General features: G+C 30.4%; 1 protein-coding gene across 2 annotated transcripts in view; it reads right to left on the reverse strand.

Moving 5' to 3' along the window:
- The window catches only part of unc-13-4A (BAI1 associated protein 3), a 413,601-nt gene that overhangs the window by 305,435 nt on the left and 88,003 nt on the right, over positions 1-20,163 (reverse strand). The window lies entirely within an intron of this gene.

Genomic DNA, 20,163 nt, shown 5'->3' on the forward strand with positions numbered 1-20,163 from the left:
CCGTGGCTACTGATTCCAAGTACTCGAGTTCGAATTCGGCTGGGCAGAAAATTGTTTTCTGTTACACTGAAGCCATGAATCAACTTTTGTGGGTTCTGGAGCCCTCCTGTGGTCCACTTAGCCTCCTTAATTGGGTAAAAATCTAGCGGTCGAGCGTTATTCTGACCTCCTTGCACAACCATTGGTCTGGTAACAGTACCACCTTACAGAGTACTGAACCCCTGACCCTTCAAGGGTTGTAGTGGTACAGATTTAATTTAATATATATAGTCATTAAAAACCTATTTAAGAACTCACAAAGGTCATGGTGATATCTTCAAAGTTGAAGGATTTACACCATTTTAGAATCTCGTATTCTCAAAGCAATTTTTATGAATTTTCATAAACTGGAATTTCAGAGACACGGTTAATCATGTTTATTTGTTATTATCCTTTAATTATTCATAATATTTCAAAATCAATAGATGTAGTGTTTTTCTCTGATAAAATATTAAAATTTAGTTCGGCTGTTTTTTCTTTTTAAAATTAGGTTAAATTTGAATCACTCTAATAACAATATTGAAATTACACTAATTTGACTATTTCTCTATTTAATATAAAATATATATGCAATATGCTACAACGCTATAACATTTTACATATGAAATTTAACTTTTGCTTACTTGGCCTGTACAGTATTCTATAGAGAAACTGTGCAATGAATTCAATTTAAATAACGTCCATCTTACAGTGATTAAATGTAAACCTGATTGGAAAATGAAAATAAAAACCTGAGGATGGCTGTTGAAGTGCATACAATTTATTTAAATGAATTTAATGTTAATCTGTACTATTAATATTCCTTCACCTGAAATACCGATATAATACCGATAGTAAAACAGCAATTTCAAAAATGATTTTCTTTACAAAAATTATGAATGGTAGATTGATCGATGGATTACAAATATTTAGCAATTAAAAATCAGAAAATATTTCTCAAATTTCAGATATCATCCTAACTTCCAATTTTCATCATCATAATTGAGGCATTTTATTGATTGTGCTTAAATTATCATCACGACAGGTATTTGAGTTTTCTCGGCCGGTCGAGGGTGTTCAAATTATGAAGACGGATTCTTATATGACATTATATCTGATAATGTGAAATGTGCATGTCTGGGCATTAATGTGATGTAATTTTTTTTCGCGCTGATGGTACTAACACCACTGATCAACATCACTAATGTCGTTTTCTGCCTATTTTGTATCTTCGAGAAAAAATATATTAATTAATTCTTTTTGGGTATTTTAAATCACGTAGAACATCTTCATAGAATTCAATTTAAAAAAAATTATTTGCTATTATTTGTGGCACCAGAGGCTTTCTATTAAAATCTTACAGTATCCTTATTTATTAATGCTCTACGTAATTTATGGCAATCGTGTATTGATTGGTTACCTGATTCTTTCTAACATATTTTTCCCTGAGATATTAATTTAATACCTAAAAAAATATAAATGAAAGCATAAGACATTGATATCGATCGCTTTCTGCGGACACGAATAATGTCCTTAATTCCACATTAATAGGAGGTATAGAGACAGGAAGGGTATATTACATCGGACCTGAGGCCGATAACGAACATCAGTGGGATGTGTATTCGAGATATTGCTCTAGCTCGGGCCATTATGAGAGCGATGTTCTCTGGACCGCAAATCACACAGTGCTCCAGGATCCCTCCTCTATATCGCCAGCTCAGCTTTCTGTCTTGCTATAATATCCCGGAGAATCCCCTTCCAGGACACACCGGATAGTTAACTAATACAATTATGTAGCAATGATCTTCCTTAATACATTAGGAATAATAGGTATGTAAGGCAAAAACAAGAGTTAAGGACACTGCAACAATTTAGTGATTTTTTTTTCAGTGTGTTTTTGAAACTAGGGTATTTCTTTAATTCAGCAATATCTGGAAAACAGTATTAGACCTCAAATTTTCCATTTTCAATATCAGTCCCCAAAACCTTTTTCAACAATCTTTAAAACATTTATATAGATGGCTTTGCTAAATTAAAACATTTTGGATTATTATAATTAATATTACATATTAAATCATAGTAAATTATTATAATCATATTACATTGCTAAAATTATAGTAACACTTTTTTATAATATAATCAGAAGGCAGCTAAAACAAAAACATAAAATGTATATAATTCAATAATTACTTAGTATTAGGCTACTTAACTGTCTATTTTTTTTTTCAAAACCCTTATAAAAAATTTTAATGGCGTATATATAAACAATATCTGTATGTATTTTCTCCTTTTATTGTAGAAATATACATTCTAAGGAGTTTCTTGAAACGTATTAATAAAAGTGTATTTATTCTGTCTATAAATTCGATCCATCAAATTATAATTCATTCACTGTGATTAGGTTATTTTTATTTTTATATTTATTTACTCATCTTTCTTTTCTCAGTCCGCCGGTGTTCCTCAAGGTAGTATCTTAGGTCCCATTCTTTATACGGTTTAAACAGCTAACATCCCAACCCACCCTAACGCAGTCCTAACAACATACACTGATGACACATGTATACTGTCTGTAAATAACGACCCAACTAATGCATCACAAACACTACAGACACACATAACATCTATTGAAGAATGGTGTCAAAACTGGAAAATCAAAATAAATCCTGACAAATCCCATCAGATCACCTTTACTCTCCGTCGTAAACCTCTACCCTCCTGTCCTACAGTATCCTTTCTAAATACTCTACTAACGCCTGTTGAACAGATTAGATACTTAGGACTCCATCTTGACAAGAGACTTACTTGGAATCCACACACAAGACTGAAACGACAAGAAACTGCTCGTAGATTCCGATTGCTAAAACACTTACTTGACAAACGCTCTAAACTTTCCATTCCAAAAAAATTGTATACACTTCGATAATCAGACCAATTTGGACATATGGAATTGATCTCTGGGGCTTTACCAAGCCATCAAATGCCTCCCACACCCAAATTCAAAATCCTACTTAAAATCCTTGATGCTCCTTATTACGTTACAAATAAACTCATTTACAAAGACCTTAGAATCCCATTCGTTGCAGATTTGGCCCAAAACAAATATACGTCTTTTCATTCCAAACTCCTTACCCATCCTAACCCATTAATTCTTAATCTCTCATCCGTAACAATCCCTGATAATCCTCCGAAGCGATTGAAAAGAAGATGGCCACGGGACCTTCTAATTTAAATTAATGCTTAAAGTACCACCAATGGGTGGTTCCTTTCCAAGATTTTCAAGTGTATATGAAACATAAAACATATTTACTTATTGTATTTATTATTGTACAGTTGTAAATCACATTAAATAAATTTAAAAATATATACATATTTATTTAATTTGTTTTTTGCATGAATCAAGTCCTCCATTGAGAACCTATAGAAACTCAAAGTAGGAATGTCAAGATTCAATGCTCACGGACACCATAAATAAATATTGACCAATCCAGGTGGTAATCGAACCCACAACCTACTGAACCAAGGGCACTTGGAACCTCGCCGCATCCCCTCTATCAAGATTATATAAAAAAGAAAATCAAACACATATAATTTATTAAACCATTACTTTTCATCAAACAGTAAAAAATGAACACTGATACTTTTAAAGAAAATATTGTTAAACTAACATTATTTGCCAATAGTACTTATTATTAAATGTTATTTTTTTATTAATTATATCAACACAATGTTGGCCTGATGGCATTAATGTCCTTTATGTAATTTACCACATTTTAATGTTCTTGGTAATGTAAATTAAATTCATAAATGTTATTATTCTAGGACTTTTTGACTTTCATTAAGATATTTACAACATCGAAATCAAAATTATGATTATTTTGCCTATGCTGTGCATAGGGAGTGCTTTCATGTAAATATTTTTTCAGATTTTTTTACATAAATTGTGTGCTTAATTATTCTTCTTTTTAAATTTTCTCATGCTCATTTTCTCGATGTCTCGCCAATATAATATTGATCTTGGCATTGTTAGCATTTCATTTTGTAAATGGGATTCTGTTTTAGCAATAATTTCATAATTTATTTAATTTTAGCAATGTAACTTTCATGTGATTTTATAAAAATATTTTATAATATTATATTTTCAAAAGGTTTAGTAATATTTCAATACATTATAAGACTAATATTATTTTTAATTATAGTACTACGAAATATTTTTAAAAAGTGTTGTGATTTAGCAAAATGATTTATATATTTTTTTAACTAATTTAATTTAGAAAAGTGTTTTAAACAGAATTCCCTCCCTATTTCTTCTCTGAAAAAGTAATTTTTTTTATCTTTTAGTACTTTTCAAAAAATTTTCAGTAGTCATCAGCCCTATCACCTTAGTATTTTCTTAGATTTGTTTCTTAAAAACTGTCCCAATGTTCCTACTTACATAGGGAAAGTGCTGTAAGGTATCAAAGGAACAAAAGATTTGTATGGTTTGTAATTCTAAAATCTAACGAGTTGAATTAATTAATCGTGAGTTTATTTCAGTATAGAAGTAAATCTTAAAATAATGTTGGTCTAAATAAATTATTTATTAGGTTTCAGATATTGCATATGACGTAAAAAATATAAAACTGATAAAAGCAACAGAAAATATGAAACTGAAGTTGATGAGTATATTATAAAATTATATTATTTGTTAGTTTAAAAGTTATATCAGACTTGATACTATCAATTGAGACCTATAATATGTAACGAAAGAATATACTAGCTACATCATGTCTACTAGAATCCTTAACAACTCTAATAAATCACATTAAAGAATATTTCATCACCCCTCAGGCTGAACTTACTAGCAGACTGAAAGTTAGTGTGTAGTTAGAGAGCTTTGCCAGAACAGGAACGATATGTTATTCATAAGTCAGAAGTAGGTAATGTTGAACAAATCCCTTAGTAGCAGGTAATATTGAATAAATCCCTTAGTAGTCACTCTAGCATTTTGTATTAATACACTATAACATTATAGATTGTACAATATTGGTCAATTTTTAATGGAAATATAATGATACCTAACGAAGGTTCTGAGTTCTTTCTGTAATTCTATATTTGTGAAACAGGCAATGTTTCAAATACATATTTTGATATCAATTAACTGTTTTCGTTCGTGTGTACGGCTAAGTTAAAATAAACTAAGGTGTCGATATTGTCTTACCTAAGTAAGCTGGCAGCCACTAAATAAGTAACTTCAACAAGATTACGTTTTCTTATTTACGGTCAATACTACCTTGAACTTAGTTATAAAAATAACGACTCATTTCCGAGGAAAGACAAACTCTATAAATAGTGCAGATTTATTGCACTCAGGGACTCTTACAGACTCTTAATTTGAAATCTATTTAAAGGAAATTTATAAACATAGCTATTCCGGATGACATGAGACCACTTTTTTAAAAATTTGCATACTGTTTATAAAATTGTGAACAGCAACATATCACTACTTATAATTTTAGATGCTACATCGGTAGAAAAATTAGAGTCAGGAAGAAACTAGAGAGATTTGTAAGTCTATAAATATTTAATTTATGGAGATGATTAGATTGTATCTGAGGATGGCTTTTAAGGCCAAAACTTGTGGTGCAGTATTACCACCCCATCTTAATAAGATTCGGCAATAAAATCTATATTTTAGGTAAAATTTGACAAAAAATATTTAATAATAATAATCACCATTTTAAAGCATCTGAATAAAAAAAGAATAATACATATATATTTTTTCACTTCTTAGTTTTTATTTACCAAAAAAATATTAGGGTTTATAATACTGTTCCATAACCTGAAAATATCTATCCACACCAACAACACTGGGGTCAGGCAAACTTCAATTACAATTGGAACGCATGTTGTAAGACATTTTAAAATAAGTTTTTATTAATTTCAGGGACTTCGCTTGCTTTCAAGTTAATTTTCAGGTTATATTACGAAAATGATTACTATAACTTATGTATCTAAGAATCCATATTCAACACTTTTAAAATTAAGAAAATTTAAAAGAAAAGAAAAATTGTTTATATATGTTATTCATTTATTATACTTATATTATCATTATTAGTTCCATAATTTACTTTTTTTTATTTGGATTAAAACTGTTTTTCGAATATTTCGTTTATTCAGGCGTAAATTTAAATTTTATTATTATTCGTTTTCTTCTTAGTTGCATATTTAAGTACAAAGCTATGTACAATAATTAATTATGTGTATTTATTTTATTTGCATATATATTTATTTTTTTAATTTTGGCGATATTCGTAAATCTATATAATTTTATTTCTCGCTTTATTAATAGATTGACAAACGGATATTCCATTGCCGTTGTACATTTTGTTTTCTTCTGATACTGTATTTGTATTAATTAAAAATACAAGTAATTATAGTATTTTCTTTCAGGAACGTCGCTTGGTTAATCAGAAACTTTCACCGTTCGTTATGAAGTCGACGATCCCAGTCCAAAGGGGATTTTCGAAAACTGTAACTTAGGCCACATCCTAATTAAGAAGGATCTAAGGATAATCTAAGTCTCTACAGGATCTTGAAGAGTAGTTAATTAACTTTCTGAGTTGGACCCGGTGTAAAATGATTTTAAAGGTTTCTCGGCACCGATAAAGATACATCTGTTTAACGACTACCGAGTTTAAGAAGAAGAAAAGTCTTTCAAGCAACTTAGTGGAATACTCCATAACTTAGTAACAAGAAAGTATAATAAACTCAGCAGTATCCCGTTTTATCCTTTTAGTAAATCTCAGGATAACATTCATGTTTTCCAGAAGGGAAAGTTTAAGTGAAAAGTCGAATCCAACAGTGTCTCATTATTTAGAAGTTCCAATTCTCGGGAAGTTTCTTATCCTAAAGGTCGCTCGTGTTAAAAATTTCCAGCGCTGTAGGTAGTAGGTGTTGACTGGGAATTTATAATGATGTATTTATTGTCGACTGTAGATCCAATATGAGGGAAACATGTTCGGGGCGAGGTTAGCACAGCTATAATAAAAAAGAAGATAAAATAATAATAATACTATGGCAATGGTATGAATTTATACAAAAAGAAATCTTTGGAATATTATATTTTATCTTTTTCTAATATCATTCGCTATCTTATATATGTATATATAGTTGACCGTAAAAATTGATGTATAAGAAGATGGTCAGGGTTGCGGTCAAAGGAGAAACAAAAATAGTTTACAACTATTTATTTTCCTGTATAGGAAGATGGTCAGGGTTGCGGTCAAAGGAGAAACAAAAATAGTTTACAACTATTTATTTTCCGACGTTTCGCCCCACTTTGTAGGGCTTCACATCAGGGCTGTTCAGAACAAACGGGTGAACATTAGGCAACAATGAAGCGGAAGCGTGGAGGAGTGGCTATTTTACTTAATACCAATATTAAGTTTAGTCATATTATCATCACCAATGACAGAAGCTAACAATGATGAAAGAGAATTAATTTTGGTATTAATGAAATTTATTTGCTGAAGAGTTTCCTTAATTTTTAAATTTAATAATGTTTTTTTGAATGTAAATAGGGAATGAGAAAGTTGGGATTTAAGAGAATTTGATGTATGAAAATGTTTAACGCTATTGTCAATAGATTTAGGAAAAACCGAGTTGGATCTACATTTAAGGAGAAAAATTTTCTGTTCAGTTTTATCCGCTAGGCGCTTATTAAGGTTACATAAGTTATTAATGTGATATTTGTGGGAAGGAAATTGTAATTTAAGAAGAGAGAAAATGTGGTAGGGTTTGTTATCAAAGGAAACAGAAGAAGAAAGATGAAGTGAATTATCAGGGGGAATATCAAGTGGTTGAGGGGTCACAATACCAGTGAAAAAAGTTTGAGATCGAGGGGGTGTAGATGTATTCTGCGGGGAGGGTTGATGAACAGAATTATGTAAAATCCTGGAGGTGTGTGGTACAGATGTGAGTTTAGCCGTAGATCTGTAATTTCTAATCCTAGTACTGCGGCGGGGAGATGAGGGTGAATGATTTGTAGAAAAAACATTCGCTATCTTAATTTATTTTATACTTTTTCTTTGTTTTGTTTTATATAACATCAGCCGACAAACTTTCGCATAAAAGAAAATTAATAGTTAATAAAATTGGGAGGAAAAATAAATTAAAAGCTTTCTGACTGTCAATTACTCGAGTATCTCAATATTGAAGAAGTTGTTGAACTATTTAGATTACTCTCAAAGTTAACAAAAGATATAAAATAAATAAGGTCACAAATACAAAACAAATAAATTAAACGTTTACAAATTCTTAAATAATGAAGCGGTAAGACAGAGCCTAAATAAAAAGGAAATTAAACCAATTTAGTTGATGGAAACCCTTTAAATTCCCATGGGTTTCATCAAAGAGTAACGACTTGGCTTCCTATGACAATACAGGGTTTGAGCTGATTAATTGCCATCACCAAGCATAACTATCATGCCAAAAGTCAATTTCAAGACTTTCAATGAATATCAAGGCAAAGGTAATAATACAAAGTAACATCTGGACTTTCATTTTTAGGAGGTGATTTGCATCAATTTGTTAATATTCTAAGGTGAAAAAACTTCAAATTAAAAAATAATACTATTCTAGACAGACAACATTTACATATAACAAATTAAGACAGAAGTTTACAATATATTAATAGAAACATTTTATCTTAAAATATTAATTAATAGAATTCATTTCAACAAAATAACCTGTAATCATACACCCAAAAATAATACAGAAAATTGAACAGTGAGAGCAATTAAAATAGTCAGACCAACAAAGCATAGCAAAATGACAAAAAAAGTCAGACTTGGTGACCTATCTTTTTAGCGATCTAGAGAATTCTAAGTTTACCACCGACTTTATTTTGTCATTCCATTATGTGGTTATTTGAATTGGAAGAACGTAAAAGAAGTTCGAACATATTGTGACGGGATGACTTCACAGATTATTATGTTATGTTAGTGATAACATAAAATACTACTAATTTTTATGATTAACTTTGTTGTGAATCAACATATAAACATTAGGTTAGAAGTGATTGAGATTAATCTACATATATAAAAGGTAATAGTCAAATCATTTTCCACAATAAACTTTTAAATTACTGAACCTATTTACATACTGTTTTTTCACACAATATTCACTGTCACCATGGGAAGATTTAAAGCTATTAAAATCCTTCAATTCCCATGTAGAAAAAAAGTTTTATTGTCATTGGACATTGGGATTGCATTGAAAAAAGTTTTTATTATACAAAATTAAACTTTTTTGATTTGTAGTTATTTCATAGTTATTGTACACCAATCGTGTGTGTCTGTGTCTTTCCGATTAATAAGAAGTATTACTGATGCTATTAAGTTATATTATGTTCACAAAAAATTATGAAAAACATAATGTGGCTCGGGGTGAAGTAGGTTAATTTTTTTTTTTTTTAGAAAAAGTATTTTATATTCGTTTATAGTATCGTCTTAAACTATTATTATTATTATTATTGGCGCGACAGACTGTGGAAGACCAAGGCCTCGCGCGATGTAATTAGGAAATACATCGTGCGTTTTATGACATGGTTTTCCTAGGGTGGGTTCGTCACTTCCAGACCTATTTTTGTGAATGCCACCCATTGACTAACGGGCTTCACAAAAGCCCGGGGGGAGGCTGTGAGTGAGTATTGTATAATATGCTTGAAAAAATCTCCGGCCGGGGACTCGAACAGGCAACCTTTGGGCTAACAGACAGGCGCGTTGCCACGCTGCTATCGTCACCGTCGTCTCAAACTGCTAAATACTGTTTTTCAAGAAAATTAAAAATTGGAAAATTTTCTACCCTATATATTCAGAGGATTTGTTTTTATTCTTAGTGTCTATTGTTTATAAAATCGTCCATAACCCCTCTTCATTTTATCCAATTCCTACGTTAATAGAACCGCTAGATAACTGAATGTCTGCTATTTCAGCTTACATCAACTACACGTTCATTTAATGCACTTATAGGGACGAAATATAGGATTTAAATAGGGAAAATAAATTCACACGTTTTATTTTATACCTCCGGTTCTAATTTTTTTAATTAGTCCCGGCTTGTGTCTTTTGGTGCAGTTATAGAGCCCTAAAACCACTGTCAAGGTTGGTGTAGATTGGCCGAGTAGTATTGAAGTTATTTATATTTTTTTATTATTTAAAAGTGATCAAAGGCCGATGTTGGGCGAAAAGTTTGGACTAAACAATTTTTTTTTTTCGATTTTTTTAGAATAACAGTATACTTTTTACTAAAAAAAAATCTGTTTCAGTCATTACCAGATGTATTGTTTCAATTTATGTTACCAAACCATATAATAGAGTATTTTTAAATTTTTAATGTTTATGTTTTAACTATACACGATAACTTATATCAAACTATTAGTAGCGTTCATTAAATCTACTTACATCCAGTAATATAGCAAATGCCGAAGCATTCCCGGTTCAGCTAGTTTATAAGGAGAAAAGATAAGTACTTTAATGAGTTTATATTAAGATTAATTAAGTTAAGATTGTTATTGAATGTATTGCTATATTAATCAATATGAGATCGGTTAGGTTATAAGTTCAACAACAAAGCTTAAGATGGATGCAAATAGTTATTTCATAGTGGTGGAATTGAAAACATTGGGAATATTTCACGTTGATTTATTTATAATCGATCCATTATAAGGCGATATTATGATATTAAACGTTTTACTTTATATCTCCTGTTCAAATTTGTTTAATTAGATCTGATTTGTGGGCTGGGGTGAAGTTTATAGTGCCCTAAACCACTGCCAAGTGAATGCAAATAGTTATTTCACACTGGTTATCTAACGCTTCACCAGGTATAGCTAATCATTTGAATGTTGAAAGGATGACGATAAGAGTAATGAATACTGTTTCATGACAAGGTAGAGTGGCTAGACGTATGAAGTGCCCCAAACAGTAAACAAGCTGGGAACAAGCTTAGCCGGAGGTGTTTAACTAAAGCTCTCAAATTTGTGATTAAGCCGCTTTTTAGGGCAGCATCAACAAGTAGGCTCAGGCGCTAACTACACAGCTTTACTTTTAGAGCTAGTCAGTTCCAAATTGGCCTCTAAATCCTTCCGAGGGTAAGCACTTCGCTTTTAAAATAATATTTCGTTATAAACTCGATATCGTACCAACGTCTACAGACGTCCAATTCACTGAGCCATACTAATCCAATTCTAGAATATGAGGAGAGGATAGTTAGTAGCGTAGTAAGTAGTGCCAATGTTTCGGCAAAATTTTCAGGCTTTCTTTAGTACTAAGAACGAACAGCAAGATAACAAATACAATGAATGAAAGTAGTGGACTGATTAATTAGAGAATAACAGACAATAAAGATACATGAATAGTGTTGAAAGAAATTGTATAACCCAACTATTATAAAAATATAAAAGCTATATAAGAATAAGTGGCATTAATATTGAACAGGAAAGAAAAGAAAAGAAAAAGAAAATAATATTCATATGAAAACCTAGTTAATATATGTAAAAAAATAAAATTATTTAAAATTAAAGTTTAAAAAAAAGTGCGAAAGAAAATATACGTAATTCATATGTGAATATGTTCAATCAATAATCTTCCAATAAAGGAGTTTGCTTTTATGAATTGGATACGAGAGGAATTTGATAGTTTACTGGAGCCCCAAAGCTTAACTCCATAAGTCCAGATAGCCCTTATTATACTCATATAAATTAATCTTTTGTAATTAGTTAGAAGTTTATGTTATTTATCTAGTAAGTTTTGTAATAGTCGACAATTCCTGATGTAAATGTTGTAATAATCGTCGAGCAGTTTACGGTCTTTTCAGTCTTGTATGAGGATTCCAAGTCAGTGGGGTATTATTTAAGGATACTGTGGACACAGGAAGTCATGAGTTTACAATGAAGAGTAAATGTTATTTGGTGGGATTTATTTCAATTTATTTTAATCATCTATTTTTGGCACCATTCTTCAAGGGTGGTGATGTGGGATTGGAGGGTTTGGGATAGAATAAAATTGTCATTATTTACACATAATAGACATTTGTCATCGTCATACATGGTGAGAATAGTGTTAGGATGGGTTGGGATGTCAGTTGTAAAAACTATGTAAAGTATACAGCAGACTGAGGAAAGAGGAATGATTAAGTGCTGTTTAGATTTACTTTGTTATTGGGATAAGAAAGGATAATGAGAAAGTAAGTAGGGGGTAGGAATGATGGACAAGTTCCCGTGAAGTACATTCCACGCTCCAATCCAGACGAGACATCAAACACACGATGACATTGCTGGATAGTGCATTGGGATGTTCGGAATCCAAACTGGGTGATCTGGGATTATGTGGTTGGAATATAGAATGGGGTACAGACGTTTTAAGATGAGTTTCTTTGATTTTGCTCATGATAGATAAAAGTGAGATAGGGTGGTAGGAGGATTGGTATTCTGGAGGCTTTTGAGGTTTGAAAATCATATCATTTTTTAAAGTTAAAAATAAATAATAAAGAGAAAAAATGTGCTAAATATTACAGAGGAAATATTGATGAACAAAATGGAAACATTTAAACTATAAAAATCATTGAAATTGTTACTGTAATTTGATGAGTTGAAATTGTGTCCATTGAAGCTTCTCTAAACTTATGAATTTAAAAATTCAAAACCAATGGTCTAATAGTAGCGTAACTTTGTGAAAAGTTGCTTCAGGAGAGTCACAGTTTTAAATGAATATAATGCCCAAGTTATAAAAAGTATAGACATGTTTTTTACCAGTAGCTGTTATTGCTACATAGTGTCAAGGCCCAGAAGTTAAGTTCGATTCTCAGCCTTGTGCTTAACCAACTTTTGTAGATAGTGTGGAGAAATGAACGAGTAGTATTCCAGAAACTTTCATTCATATAGACGTAACTATAGTTTCTATTGGAAATATTATTTTTATACAAATTCATTATCTACTATTTCCTAGTGTTTTACAATATTTCAATCTAAATAATTAGTTGTATAAAATGTTTTATACAGATGTGAAGGATAGAGTGGTAACTTTGGGACAGTGTCATCTACTTCTAAATTTCAGGACGAACTTCAAGTTAGAAGGATAAGGATAGCGTGACATAAGGACATTAAGAAATGGAAGACAAGTTGAACCCACAGTGACTGAATCCATAATTAAAGTAGTTTGCAAAGGTCACATTTGTGTTATGAAGGCGTTATGTATTCTGTTAGACATTCAGATTCTGTGTGACATATTGTACAAATTATTGACTAACTGATAAAGATGCTGCAATAATTTCGTAAAAGATCGGATAACTTATCACGAACTTTTGGTCTACATCTTCCTAAAAATAAGAAAGGAAATTTTGACAATGCACTGTATCAGGCATAATAACAAAAAAATAACCTCAAATCTATACCATTGATCTATTTCAGCTATACGCTATCTGTGCGCCGTCGTTCTTTTGTGATTAGCCCATCTTTTGTTACTTTTTTAAAAAATAATATTGAATTTCGCGCCCATTAGAAAAATTGAGAGTGCGCTGAGTAAATAGGTCCTTTATAACGCTACCGCGCCGCTGTGTGCAGTATTGATGTGTACCGCGTACTGTGTGTACCGTATTGATACGGTTATTTCCCATAATAATCGGAAATTTTTTAATTTACAGCAGACGTCTGATTGTATCAGAGCAACACGTCACTTTGGTATTTTCGGGAACAAGGCAAATCAAGTGTTTTGATTAGCAATGTGTTTTATTGGGTGATTTCAGTTCCTTATTAAACGAGCAAGACCGATTTTCTACTATTACTCTTCTCGAGAAAGAATATTAGGTAGAAAATTTTAATATGTAAAAATTTACCATTGTTAAACTATAATATTTGAATTTATATATTTTAAAATTATTATACCAGGTCAATAAATGAAGTTGGTACTAAACCAGGTCAGTAAATGGACCTGATCCAAAGGTTTTTCATTACCTTAAACAGTTCATTAATTTTTAATTTGATTCTTTATTAACACCTAAATAATTTGAATTAAACAGCTGCTTGTGACCATGGACACTGCAACTTGTTTGAAACATCAGTAAATAACAAAAAAATTATTATTTCGTTCATAGATGTTTAATTCAATTTGTAACAATCGTGAAAACCAAAGAAATCATGAACTTTTAATTATTTTTCTTTTTTTTGGTCGCAACACCATGACTTACACGTGCTTGTGGGCCTTATGAGAAAAAGGTTGAACACCGCTGACCTATATCATTCCAAATAATACCATTAAATTGACCAGTTGCATGGGTCATAAAGCACCATCCAGATTTGTTTACAAAATGTAAAAAAAAAAAAAGGTATAATTTATTTTCTAGCAATTTCATTTAGGCGTGCTAGCATTGTGGGCTTTGCCAAAATCTATCACGGAATTCGAAACTGATAAATTCATTCAAATCGGACTGATTTTAAAATATTCATTTTTTATTTTTCCTACGATATTTTAAAATTTAAAATTAAAGCAGATTTAGGAATTATTAATAAGAAATAGATTTGTCAGGATTGAATAATGTACACCTGCATATTACATTATATGTATATCTGTCTAGGTGCAGTAAATCTAAATATATATTAGATTACGTTAATTAAAACAAAATTACACAATTTAAGTAATAAATTCAAATATAAAACCGTTCGCCGACATGCAGATTAAAGAGATTGGACAATATTGGAGATGGTAATTCAACACTTTGATGAATTCCGAACGAGCTATATGAAATATTGGAGAATATTTTGGCAATATCAATATATATTGCCTCTGTCCCATGTTTGATGAAGGAATATATTGAACTTTGAAAGAGCTCTTTTAAAAGTTTATTAAAAGTTTTATGAGCACAATACAGAATTAATGTTTTAACAGGAGTTTCCACAGGCACTTAGTCAATATTAAAATTTTTTATTGTAGATATATAAAATCAACTTATTTCTTCTTCAAATATCCTATTGCTAAACGTTGTTAAATCAATTCCAACTTTATTTTCAGTTTAATATTACTTGTATTTTAACATAACACTTATGATATTTCAGATAATTATATTAATGATAATAAGACATTTTTATTAAGACTACATAAAAAACATGGTAATAAAATTTCCATTAATATAACATCTAATTAACATAAAAAAATTCAATCCATATAACAAAAAAGCTAAAAGAACTGAGAATGGTTATAAAACTAAATAATTTTATTATGGGTAGACAATGAAAACCGACATCATTAAATTTTAAAAACATCCCTACCTATTAAAAAGTTTTTAAAAACTCTTAAAGAACTCGATCTTTTACAGTAAGAACTTATTTACTATCATATAATAAAGTAAGTAATTTCATAAAAGATAGACAATTTTTTTCTTATCTTTACAACTTGCTAAGATAGTTTAGATGACCAATCAAGAATAATAGTTAAACTTTCAGGAAAGGACATAATAAAATATACAGTACTCAGTGGTACATCTTCCTATATGACCATGGGATCGTAAAGTAGGATGTACAACACTATTGACTTAATATTTAACTTCCCTACTTCCTTGGAGTCGCAGCAGTAAATGTAAAATGATGAAATAGCCATAAATCAAAACACTTCCGACTTAGTTGTTTAGCACTTTTAGGGACTAGCTGCAGTTTCTGTACAAGTAATCAGTAAGAAATATGAAGTGTTAATGAGTGTAGATGGAGAAGATGGTTGGGAGGGGGAGGGGAGGGGGGGTCAGCAAATCAACAAAAACTATTTATTTGTGCCAACGTTTCAACCTAAATTTAAGGTCTTCATCAGTGCTAAAAAAGAGGTTACAACCATCTCTCAGAGAAACATATAAATAAAAGAAAATAATAAACAAACTTAATAAACAAATTTAGAAATATACATAACAATTAACTAAACAGAAAATAGTTGATTAATAACAATAAAAGTAGATGGAAGTAGATTGATAACAACAGAAGATGGAATATAATATTATAGAAGTAAGAAGATATGTAAGTAGTGTCTAAAGTAATAAACAACAATTAAAATCAACATAATGAAATGAATGACACAATGGCCAAGAAAGTTATATTTGAATAAAAATATATACATATGAGTAATAAATATATAATACAATGGGCAAGAAAGTCATATAGATAGATGAGTAAAACAATTTCATAAGTTTTTTTTTTTCATTTTTTGAGAACAAAAAGTAAAAAAAAAAAAAGAGCTACGAATACAATTATGAACATAATATGTGAAATTGAAGTTACTTAAGCATATATTTGTACCCAATAAATAGTCCATGCAAACAAGTAGTCGTTATGGGCGAAGGGTTACATCCCGCGTATGACAGAATTGTATTTCACCTTAGGGACCTCCCTACTACCTCACTCCTGGGACCTACTTACAGCACCGTAGCCAGCGTATACTGCTTAAATATCCATGCCTTCTTGATAAGCACAAGCTTACTGTATTCATTTAATTACCACGTAAAATAAACTGGTCAATAAACAACATTAAGGTTGTGTTTTCAGAGTTTTATCAGAACTCTCCTTATCCGGTCCTATCCGGGAACGAGAAATTCCTGTTTAAGAACTGGATTGATCGACACTCCTCCTTAATCGAATGGACTTTTACTAATTTATGAAAGATATACATTTTTAATATTAATTTTCCTTATACGTTAGTTAAAAATTCAAATACACGCCAATTTATAATTAATTTATAAAGTAAAATTTATTGGACTTAATTCAAATAATTTAAACTAGGAGGGTACCAATCCCTAATTTTACAAATTATACAACTGATCATTTACATATATTATCCACTGCTCAAATTGTATAACCGTAATGTAAATGTATTCAGTAGTTCAGATTGTATTTTTTTCCAATATAGTGTAAGTAGGAAAAAAAAATTGAACGATTTTAATTTGTACTTCAATTTGTAAAAATATGTCAATATATAAATATAATATATAAAATATATCAATTTCCACCTTATATGTAAAATATCATCATACATCAAACACTATCCACCCATGGGACTTAAAAAAAAATTAAATAAAATATTATAAGGTGATCAGTAAAACTTTTTTATATAATAGAGACTGTATATTAATTTAAGTATACAAATTCATTATAAGGTATCCGTATGTGTATGTATCTTTATAATTTCTTTTAACACTTTATTATTTTTTTTTACCACCGGTTAATCCAACGAGCAGGTAAACTGAGGTTCCTGTTTATTTTGAGTTTCCCCGTGCAAAGTTATATACCATCCATAAAATTCGATTCGTGTCAAACAATATTATTTCTTGTATTGCTTCTACATTAGCCTAGATTCTGGTACAATCAGATACACGAACATAGTAGGGGCATTAATATGATGTTATACTGAAGAGTGGGTATTAATATAAGCTCAAAATCACTGATGGTCGAGCACCACTTAGCTCCGTACTATTCTGTTATCACAAAGCAACTCTTTTATTCCGTTGTTCATCGAATATTTTTTTTTAATGTCATACATCAATTTTTAAAAATGTGAACCCCATAATCTTTGATTTTAACTTTAAACAATTTATATATAAATAAAAATAATAATTGGATAATCATTATCAATTTTAAAATGGTGATTGGGTTAGGGATAAAGCTAAATTAATTATTTTTATGCTATAAATTTTTCCGGTAGAATATTTACAATTATTGAAATTTTAATATAATAATTCGCACTGGAATAAAAAAGATATTTAGTCCAAAATATCAAATTTGGTACAGGTACAAATAAGGGGGACAAGACCGGTAAGTGGGAATATGAATCGTTTTTGCCAACCCCAGAAAGGGTAATGGGGTAATACTTATACTATTTATTATTACTCTATGTTGAACCATCTAGATTCAAAAGAAACGGCCATTTAATGGAGGAAGGGTCATTTATGAATTTATGTAAATGATATGGGTTGATCTGGATGAAACTTGATATTTATGTGGACAGACTTCGGAAACTACTTTGCACTACTTATAATTGTAGACTGTGATCGATTTGAATCACTGAGGTATAGTCTTCTAGGGTCTGATAGAAACCTAAAAACCTTCATAGAGAAAATATGGGCCTTCCTCCATTAAATGACCGTTTCTTTTGAATCTAGATGGTTCAACATGGAGTAATAAGTATAAGTATTACCCCATTACCCTTTCTGGGGTTGGCAGTTTCTCTATGAAGGTTTCTACAGTCTACAATTATAAGTAGTGCAAAGTAGTTTCCGCAGTTTGTCCACATAAATATCAAGTTTCATCGAGATCTACCCATATCATTCACATAAATCCATAAATTTCTGTGAAGTCTGCAATGTGTGAATACCCCCAGGTCAACGCTTGGAAAAAAACGCTAAATAAGTTAATTGCAAAACATGACTTTGTTTTATTTAAATTTGTTTGTATATATCTTATGTTTTACGTACTTATCTGCCAATGGATGAATCAGGTTTCAAGATTATATTTTAATATTGTAGTGCGTTAGCTCCCAGTTCCTAGATACTTAAGGTTTGATTTTAAGATTTCCCTGTAAAAACAAGATGGAAATGATATTCGTCAATATAAAGTATTAATTTATACTGAAATTCTTTACCATATAGCCCATGTTTTTTTTACTATACCCACTATTTATTTACTTTTCTGGTTTCCCAATAAGGGAGGTAGAGTGAGTGGAGGGTTGAATTAGGTTTTACCTTGTTAATACAGGTTTTAACAGGAAGGCAAAAATTCTATGCGGTATCTGTATGTGCGCATGTATGAATGTATGAAGTGTGTATGTGTATGTATATATAATATCAGCATTATATACACATACACACTTTATTTTTTACTATATATATATAATCTTTTCGAATTAGAATAGGGCCCGTGCAGATAGATAAGCTAACAGCCTGATGATAATCATTTTAAAATCTCCCCAATCAGTTTAATGTTCATTTATCAAGGTTAAAATTGGAGATTACACGAACCTGCTCCATTAAAACTATTTATAGCACTGAAAACCACTCTCAATTCCAATAATTGCTTTAATCTACAAGCTGCAGGTACGAATGTGAGAGAATTTTATTTAAATCTTTATAATATTTATCTCATTTTAAATTTATATTATAATTTATACGCTATTAATATAAATTTAATCTTTTAGTGTACCTCGTACAAAGGACCAATAGAAAAAAAAGCGATGTAGCCTAAAATCCTAAATCAAAGAAATCTTTAAAAAAAAATCAGCCAAAATAGAAATCTGCATTATGATTGATCCTGGAAAAAAACGTTTTAAAAATATAATTTCTTAATTGATTAATTGGTTCTATTGTTTCGTTTTTTAAACGAAACAAGTCCAAATGAACATAGAAAACAAGTGTGAATCTTTTGTAAAAAGTAAAAAATTACTTAATGTATTGAGTTAACCCTCATATATTAAGGGATCAGAGCCTTAACACCTACAAGTACAAACTAATACTATTAGTCTTGTAGATTTATCTTAATTCAATTACACAGACTTGTACAAAAGTAACTTGTACTTTAGTATTTTTTAATTCCTGTAATATCACTAATAGTCATCTCTATCATGAAAAAAATAAGTATTAGTATCATTACCACACTAGTTTCTACACTTGTACTATGAACTAATACTATTAGCTTTCATTATGAAACAGGGCCCTGGAGGAGAAGAACTAACAGTGAACCGCTCACAGAGACTGGTCAGTCAATATCTTATAATATGGTTAAGAGGTTAAGATGGGTGCGACATATGGCTCGAAACAATCCATTAGGGGCCTGTTTCATAATGAAAACTAACAGTATTAGTCACAAGTACACAAACTATAAAATACAAGCACGAATACATTTTTTTTCATGATAGGGACGACTTGCTATGTTCTGTCTCGAGATTAAGTCGGGATGCCAGGATAATCACTGAAGGCAATTATCCAAAAATAAGTTAAATAATTAATTTATATTGATTCCTGTAAAATACTATTATAACTGGATTCTTTTCCAAAGGCTTGTTTTTTTTACCAGTTACCAATTAAATACCTTTATTTCTATATAATATAATTACCATTAATTATATAATATAATAAGGGGTGGTA

Source organism: Halyomorpha halys, unplaced genomic scaffold, assembly GCF_000696795.3.
Source record: "Halyomorpha halys isolate HHAL.00 unplaced genomic scaffold, Hhal_1.1 Scaffold522.1, whole genome shotgun sequence".
Taxonomy (NCBI): Eukaryota; Metazoa; Arthropoda; class Insecta; order Hemiptera; family Pentatomidae; genus Halyomorpha; species Halyomorpha halys.